Here is an 8,026-nt window from a genome sequence, read left to right as displayed (position 1 = left end):
GGACGATAGAAACCAGTAAAGATCACGGCAACTATGTCTCCATTAGGTAATTATAGTCTAAGAGTCCAACAAAAGCCCATTAGAGATCAGACAATGGGCCTGCTTTCCCCTCTCTGTCTGCACATGGCCTGAGTCTGCAAAGGCAAGCAGGGACACCGAAAGGCATGCCCACCACAGCCCCACGCCCAGAGCGATAGTTTGGCAGGTTGGGTATAGGCTACATGTCTGGTAAGCAGAACATGGAAGCCAGATTCCTTTAACAGAGAACAGCTAAGCTCTGCAGCCTCGGGCATTCCTATTCTTCCTGACACACGTAAGTTCATAGCACGGGAGCTTCCATGTTTTCCAAGCTTCCAAAGCAATCCCCATGGCTACCCAATCCTCAAAGTAACCCTGTGATATCCAAGGCGATATTATTGTCCTGTTTTACAGATGAGAAAACTGAGGCTAAAAGACACAAGTGATTTGCCAGTATCATCTGGCAGGTCAGTGAGGTGGCCCTTTCTTGGCACCATTAACTTTCTTAATAAAGTTACTTACCCTGGATTGGGGGATTTTATTGGAAAAGTTCCCATATTGTCAGCAGGCTAAACTTTAGGAAACTCCTGTTGTTTGTGGGCTATGTGGTCCAGGCTAAGACTCAAACTTCTATGTGCACAGACTGGCCAGGAACTGACGCTCTTGTTTCAGTTTCTTGAATACTAGTGTCATAGGTTCATGCCACTCATGCTTGGCTGGGATACTTGATAAACTAAAACAGAACAAAAGAAAAAAAACAAAAACAAAACCAACCAACCAAAACAACAACAACAACAACCACAACAAAAACAGTAGTCCTCCTAGATGCAAATGATTAACAGGCTGAAAAAGAATTCAGAAAAACAACACCCTTTGCAATAGCCACAAATAATATAAAATACCTTGGTGTAACTCTAACCAAGCAAGTGAGAGACCTGTATGACAAGAACTTCAAGTCTTTGAAGATCTCAGAAGATGCAGAGGGCTCCCATGCTCACAGGTTAGTAGGATTAACATAGTGAAAACGGCCATCTTACAAAAAGCAAACTACAGATTCAATGCAATCTCCATCAAGATTCCAACACAATTCTTTATAGACCCTGAAAGAACAGCTCTCAACTTCATATGAAGAAAACAAAAAACCCAGGATAGCTAAAATGATCCTTAACAATAAAGATTTTCCAGATGTATCACCACCCGTGACTGCAAACTTTGCTATAGAATGGTAGTAATAAAAATCTCGTGATATTGGCATAAAAACCAAGTTGATCAGTGGAATCCAATTGAAGACCCAGAAGCAAATCCACATACCTATAGACACTTGATTTTTGACAAAGAAGCCAAAATTATACAATGGAAAAAGAACACATCTTTAATAAATGGTCTAACTGGATTCTGCATGTAGAAGAATGCAAACAGATCTATATCTGTCACCATGCACAAAACTCAAGTCCAAGCAGATCAAAGACCTCAACACAAAACTAGATACACTAAACCTGAGAGAAAAGAAAGTGGGGAATAGCCTTGAACTCATTTGCACAGGAGACAACTTCCTGCACAGAACACCAAAGGTCAGACACTAAGATCAACAGCTAATAAGCAGGACCTCATGAAATTGAAAAGCTTCTGTAAGGCAAAAGACACTGTCAAAGGACAAAATGGCAGCCCACAGAATGGGAAAAGATCTTCACCAACCCCACATCTGACAGAGGGTTGATATCCAAAATATATAAAGAACTCAAGGAACTAGATATCAACAAAACAAATAACACAATTAAAAATGGGGTACAGATCTAAATAGAGAATTCTTAATAGAGTACTCTCTTATCACAGAAAAGCACTTAAAGAAATGCTCAACATCCTTAGCCGTGAGGGAAATGTAAATCAAAATGACCCTGAGATCTTACACCTGTCAGAATGGCTAAGATCAAAAACCTCAAACAACAGCTCAAGCTGGCAAAGATGTGGAGTAAGGGGAAGATTACTCCATTGCTGGTGGGAGTTCGAACTTGTATAGTCACTTTGGAAATCAATATGGTAGTTTCTCAGAAAATTGGGACTTAATCTACCTACCCAAAGGATGCTCTTATCATACCACAACTTGCTCAACTGTGTTCATAGCAGCTTTATTCATAATATCCAGAAACCGGAAACAACCTAGACGTCCCTCAACAGAAGAATAAGTAAAGAAATGTGGTACATCTACACAATGGAATATTACTCGGCTATTAAAAACAATGAAATCATGAAATTTGCCAGCAAATGGATGGAATTGAAAAAGATCATTCTGAGTGGGGTAACCCAGACCCAGAAATGCAAGCATGGTATGTTATCACTTAAAAGTGGATATTAGCTGTAAAGTAACAGATAACCAACCATGCTACAATCCACAGACCCAAAGAAACTAAACAACAAGGAGGGCTCAAGGGAGGGTGCATGAATCAATCTCATTGAGAAGGGGAAATGGAATGTGAATGGGGGGAGGGGTTGGAGGGAGTTCTGAGAACAGGAGGGATCAGGTGACAAGAGGACAAAGGGACAGAGTACTGGGAGAGACAACGGAAATGGTAGGCTGGCATCTCTGGGATGAGCTAGAAACCTAGAGCACTGGGAACTCCTAGGAATCTGAGGATGACCCTAGCTAAGACTGTAGCAATGAAGGTTATGAAGCCTGAACCAGTATCTCCTATAACCAGGCAAGACTTCCAATGGAGGGAATGGGGCACCAACTCAGCCACTAAATCCTCAACTTGCAATTTGTCCTGCCTACAAGATATGCTGGAGTAAAGGTGTCATAGAAATTGAGGGAGTAGCCAATCAATGACTGGTCCAGCTTGAGACACATGGCATGAGAGGGAGCCCATCCCTCACACTGCTGGGAGGACCAGGAAACAGAGGCTGAATAGCCCAGAGACCTAGGATAGATGCAAACACAAGTGGGAAAAAATTCAATGAAATGATTCATAATGATATTCTGCTGTACTCGTAGATTGGTGTCTAGCCCAACTGTCATCTGAGAGGCTTCACTCAGCACCTGACAAAACAAAAGCAGAGACCCACAGACAAACATTAGGTAGGACTTAGGGAATCTTTTGGAAGAAAGGGAAGAAAAATTGTAGGAGCCAAAGGGGTCAAGGACGCCACAAGAACCCCCACAGAATCAACTAATTTGGGCTCATATGGGGTCCAGAGACTGAACCACCAACCAGGGAGACTGCAGGGGACACGTTACAGCTGTGTAGCCTGGTCTTCATGTGGGACCCCTCACAGCGGGAGCAGGGGTTGTCTCTGGCTCTGTTGCCTGCATCTGGGACTCTTTCCTCCTACTGGGTCGCCAAGTCAAGCTGTAATAAGGGAGCATGCGCCTGGTCTTACTACAACTTGATATGCCAGGCTGGTTGACATCCATGAGACCTGCCCTTTGCTGAAGAGAATGGAGAAGGATCAGATGGTGGGATGGGGTTGGGGTGGGGTGTGGGTGGGAGGGACTGGGAGGAGAGTAGGGAGGGCAAAGTGTGGTCTGCATGTAAAATAATTAATTAAAAAGTGTGCGTGTATGTGTGCCTAGGCTCACTGGTCCTTGAGCTCCTGGGTGATTCTTCTATTTCTGCTTCATGTTTCATGTAGAAGTGCTGGGATTACAGAATTTAGGCTGTTAGCCTCATCTAAGTAAGTGCAGTTACCTACTGAGCCATCCACCAGCCCTTCTCATTCTCCTCACTGTCTTCATCCTCCTCCTTACCCTCCTCAGTCCTCCTCTCCTTCCTTCTCAGTCTCCTCCCCCTCCTCCTCTCCTTCCTCTTCACTCTCCTCACCCTCCTCCTTACCCTCCTCACTCCTCTCCTTCCTCCTCACTCTCCTCACCCTCCTCTCCTTCCTCCTCACTCTCCTCACCCTCCTCCTCACTCTCCTCACCCTCCTCCTTACCCTCCTCACTCCTCCTCTCCTTCCTCCTCACTCTTCTCATCCTCCTCCTCTCCTTCCTCCTCACTCTCCTCACCCTCCTCCTCTCCTTCCTCTTCACTCTCCTCACCCTCCTCCTCTCCTTCCTCTTCACTCTCCTCACCCTCCTCCTTACCCTCCTCACTCCTCTCCTTCCTCCTCACTCTCCTCACCCTCCTCCTCACTCTCCTCACTCTCCTCCTTACCCTCCTCAGTCCTCCTCTCCTTCCTCCTCACTCTCCTCACCCTCCTCCTTACCCTCCTCACTCCTCCTCTCCTTCCTCCTCACTCTTCTCACCCTCCTCCTCTCCCTCCTTTTCACTTTCTCACTCTCCTTACCTTCCTCTTCACCCTCTTCACCATCTTCTTCACCCTCCTCACCCTCCTCCTCACCCCCTTCCCTCTCCTCACCCTCTTCTTTAAGGAAGACCTCCTTACACTTTTCCTTGTCCTCAGGATTCTTGCTTTCTTCTTTTCCCATGTAAAGGTGGAAGGAGAGAACTGACTCCATAAAGTTGTCTTCTGACCTCCACATATGCACACCCACATGTGCACTGCGACACAGCAGGCACGCGTGCACAGTAATAATAAATAAACACTTTATTTCCCAGTCTCTGACTGATATCCAGCATTGCCTTCTGTCATAAGGACAGACAGCAAGCACAGCACTACTGACAGCTTGAGATTCTGTACCGACAGAAACCACCAATACCGCTGGTCAGGGTGGCATACACTTGTAGTCCCAGCACTTGGGAAACGGAGGCAGGAGGATCAAGTGCTCAAAGTCATCTGCAGCTACACAGTTTGAGGCCAGCTCAGGCAACAAGATACCTTGGCTGAAAAAACAAAAACAAAGAAAACAATCTTCAAATAAACAAAAATAAATCACCGATATTTTCATATATTACACCTGTCTTGAGATGTGGACTATGCCCCCTCACCACCTCGAAATTATGGTGGTTATTGTGTGCGCCACTGGATCTTGGTTGATAGGTTATTAAAAACAATATTTGCTATATCACAGCTCAGAACATAGTTTAATAACCGTATCTCAGTATAATTGGTTTCCTTTGTAATTCCATATATTTCACTCTATGTGCTTAAAAATATTCCCAGAAAACATCCAAGTGAAAATGTCAAGCACTCATATGCCCCAAGTCACCTTCACAGGGACTTCACTGCCAGACCAGTGCTCTGGGCAGCAGGCTCTGAGATGAGCTTAGAGTGTAGAGTTTGATACAGAAGGACTCTAAGATAAGTCCCCACAGACAGAGGTGAAGGAAGCAGGATTGGGGAGAGGGGAAATGCGTACCCCGTTGGGGAAACATCATCAGCACGCATCCAGGAAAGAAATCAGGCCTGGTAGGAGGCTGCTCTCTCCAGCACAGAGGCCCTGGTCCACAGAGAAATGCAGCTAAGGGGCTCATGCCAGGACTTCTGGGTGCTGGTTCACAGAGGCCACTATGGTCTCTCACAGCAGATCCCCTCTCCCCTTCCACAGAGACTGTGGTTTTATCCAGGCTGGCCTTGAACTCACCATACTAGTCTAAGCTGACCTTGAATATATGATCCCCCTGCCTCTGCCTTTTGAGTGCTGGGGTTACACCACCATGTGCACCATCATGCCTGGCAGCATCTATCATTCCTACAGTTCACTTGTGCTTTTGGATGCTCTGCAAAGTTTGAAAAACCCTTGAACCCAGCTGGGTAGATCTGGATCCCAGATCCAACTTTGTCTTAACATTTCTATTGCTTCAATGAAACACCATGACCAAAAAGCAAGTTGGGAAGGAAAGGGTTATTTGACTTACACTTCCACACTGTTGTCCATCATTGAAGGAGGTCAGGCAGGAACTCAAGCAGGGCAGGAATCTGGAGGCAGTCACTGATGCAGAGACCAATGAGAGGTGCTGCTTACTGACTTGTTCCCCTTGGCTTGTTCAGCCTGCTTTCTTATAGAACCCGAGAAGGACTATTGTGATAGTTTGTATATGCTTGGCCCACGGAGTGGCGCTATTAGGAGGTGTGGCCTAGTTGGAATGGGTGTGTCATTGTGGATGTGGGTTTAATACCTTAGTCCTAGCTGTCTGGAAAGAAGTCTTCTTTTTTTTTTTTTCTTTTCTTTTTTTCGGAGCTGGGGACCGAACCCAGGGCCTTGCGCTTGCTAGGCAAGCACTCTACCACTGAGCTAAATCCCCAACCCCAAGAAGTCTTCTCTTAAAGGCTGGTAGATGAAGATGTTGAATTCTCAGCTCTGCCTGCACCATGCCTGCCTAGATGTTGCCATGCTCCCCATATTGATGATAATGGACTGAACCTCTGAACCCAATGAAATGTTATCCTTATAAGAGTTGTCTTGGTCATGGTGTCTGCTCCCAGCAGTAAAACCCTAACTAAGACAGACCATCATCATCCCAGGAATGGCACCGCCTACAATGGTCTGGGTCCTTGCCTATGAATCACTAATTAAGAAAATGCCTTACAGCCAGATCTTATGGGGGCATCTTCTCAATTAAGGTTCTCTCCTTTCAGATAACTCTCCATAGATAACTCTATGTGTTAAGTTGACATAGAACTAGCCAGCACAAACTTGTTCAAGTCGTGTGTGTGTGTGTGTGTGTGTGTGTGTGTGTGTGTGTGTGCATTTGCACATAAATGAGTGTGGCGTATGCATATGAATGTGCAGGTGCCTGTGCCCTATGTGTAAATGTGTAGATCAGAACAAGCTGCTGGGTGTGGGTGTCTTCCATTATTACCCCCAGCCTTATCGCCTTGAGAAAGGGTCCTCACCTAAACAGAAGTTTGCCATTCCTGCCAGGCTAGCTAGCCAATGATCTGCTTGCTTCCATCTCTGTTGCTGTGGTTACAGGCATAAGCAGCCATATTCAGTTGGGTGCTGGAGTTTTAAACTCAGGCTCTCGTGTTTGCAGAGCAAATGTTCTTCCCACTGTGTTACTTCCCCAGCCTCTCTTTCTACCTCACACTCTGAGACAGGATCTCTCACTGGATCTGCTAGACTGACTGGCAGTGACACCCAGTGCTTTTACCTCTGCCTTTGTCTCCTTCCCAACAACTCCAAGAGCTGATCCTAGCCTGAGATGGATAACTCAACAGCCTTGGGAAACCTTATCATATAAAAATTGGCCTCCATGGGGCTGGAGAGATGGCTCAGTGGTTAAGAGCACTGGCTACTCTTCCAGAGGACCCAGGTTCAGTTCCCAGCACCCACATGGCATCTCACAATTGTCTGTTCTAGGGAATCCAACTCTCTTACACATGCAGGCAAAATACTAATGTACATAAAAATAAAATAAATATATATATTTTAAAAAGGGCCTCTTGAGATATGGGGTAGGGGGACATGAGGTGGTGAGAAGAGTATTGTTGGTATGATGGTGTCTCTCATAGTAAGCCCCTGTTCACAAAATGCAAAGTATCTCTCAGGAGCAGTGAAATATTAATAGTAGCTGTGGGTGTAGCAGCATGGGAAGAAAACCTAGCTTGTACCAGGAACTAACTAACTTTCTTTCTTTCTTTCTTTCTTTCTTTCTTTCTTTCTTTCTTTCTTTCTTTCTTTCTTTCCTTTCTCTCTTTCTCTCTTTCTCTCTCTCTCTCTCTCTCTCTCTCTCTCTCTCTTTCTTTCCTTCTTTTTCCTTTTTCTTTTTAAATTTGAGGTCTTATGCAGTCCACACTGGCCTGGAACTGCTTGTGCATTCCAAGGTGATCGTGAGCTTCTGATCTTCCCGCCTCTCAAGTACTGGAATTGTACCATGCCAGGCTTCTGTGGTGCTGGGGCTTAAACCTAGGGCTCCAGGCATACTAGGCAAATGCTTTCACAAATGAGCTACGCCCTAGTCCACCTTTCATCACTTTAAATATTTGTACCCTGACCAAATACTGTCTATTTCAAACAAGATTCTTGCTTGCTATTCAGACAGCACACTGCCGGGGACAATGTTCTTATCTGACCTCATTAGCAAACATCCTCTCAGAGAAAGGCCAGAAAAATCTCCCAGCAGCCCCTGTAATTACAAGTCCAAAGACAGCGCAGCATGTGTTGTGTGCA

The sequence above is a fragment of the Rattus norvegicus genome, chromosome 8 (genome assembly GCF_036323735.1).
Source record: "Rattus norvegicus strain BN/NHsdMcwi chromosome 8, GRCr8, whole genome shotgun sequence".
Lineage (NCBI taxonomy): Eukaryota > Metazoa > Chordata > Mammalia > Rodentia > Muridae > Rattus > Rattus norvegicus.
The sequence above is the reverse complement of the archived record's forward strand: the minus strand, read 5'-3'. Positions refer to the sequence as shown.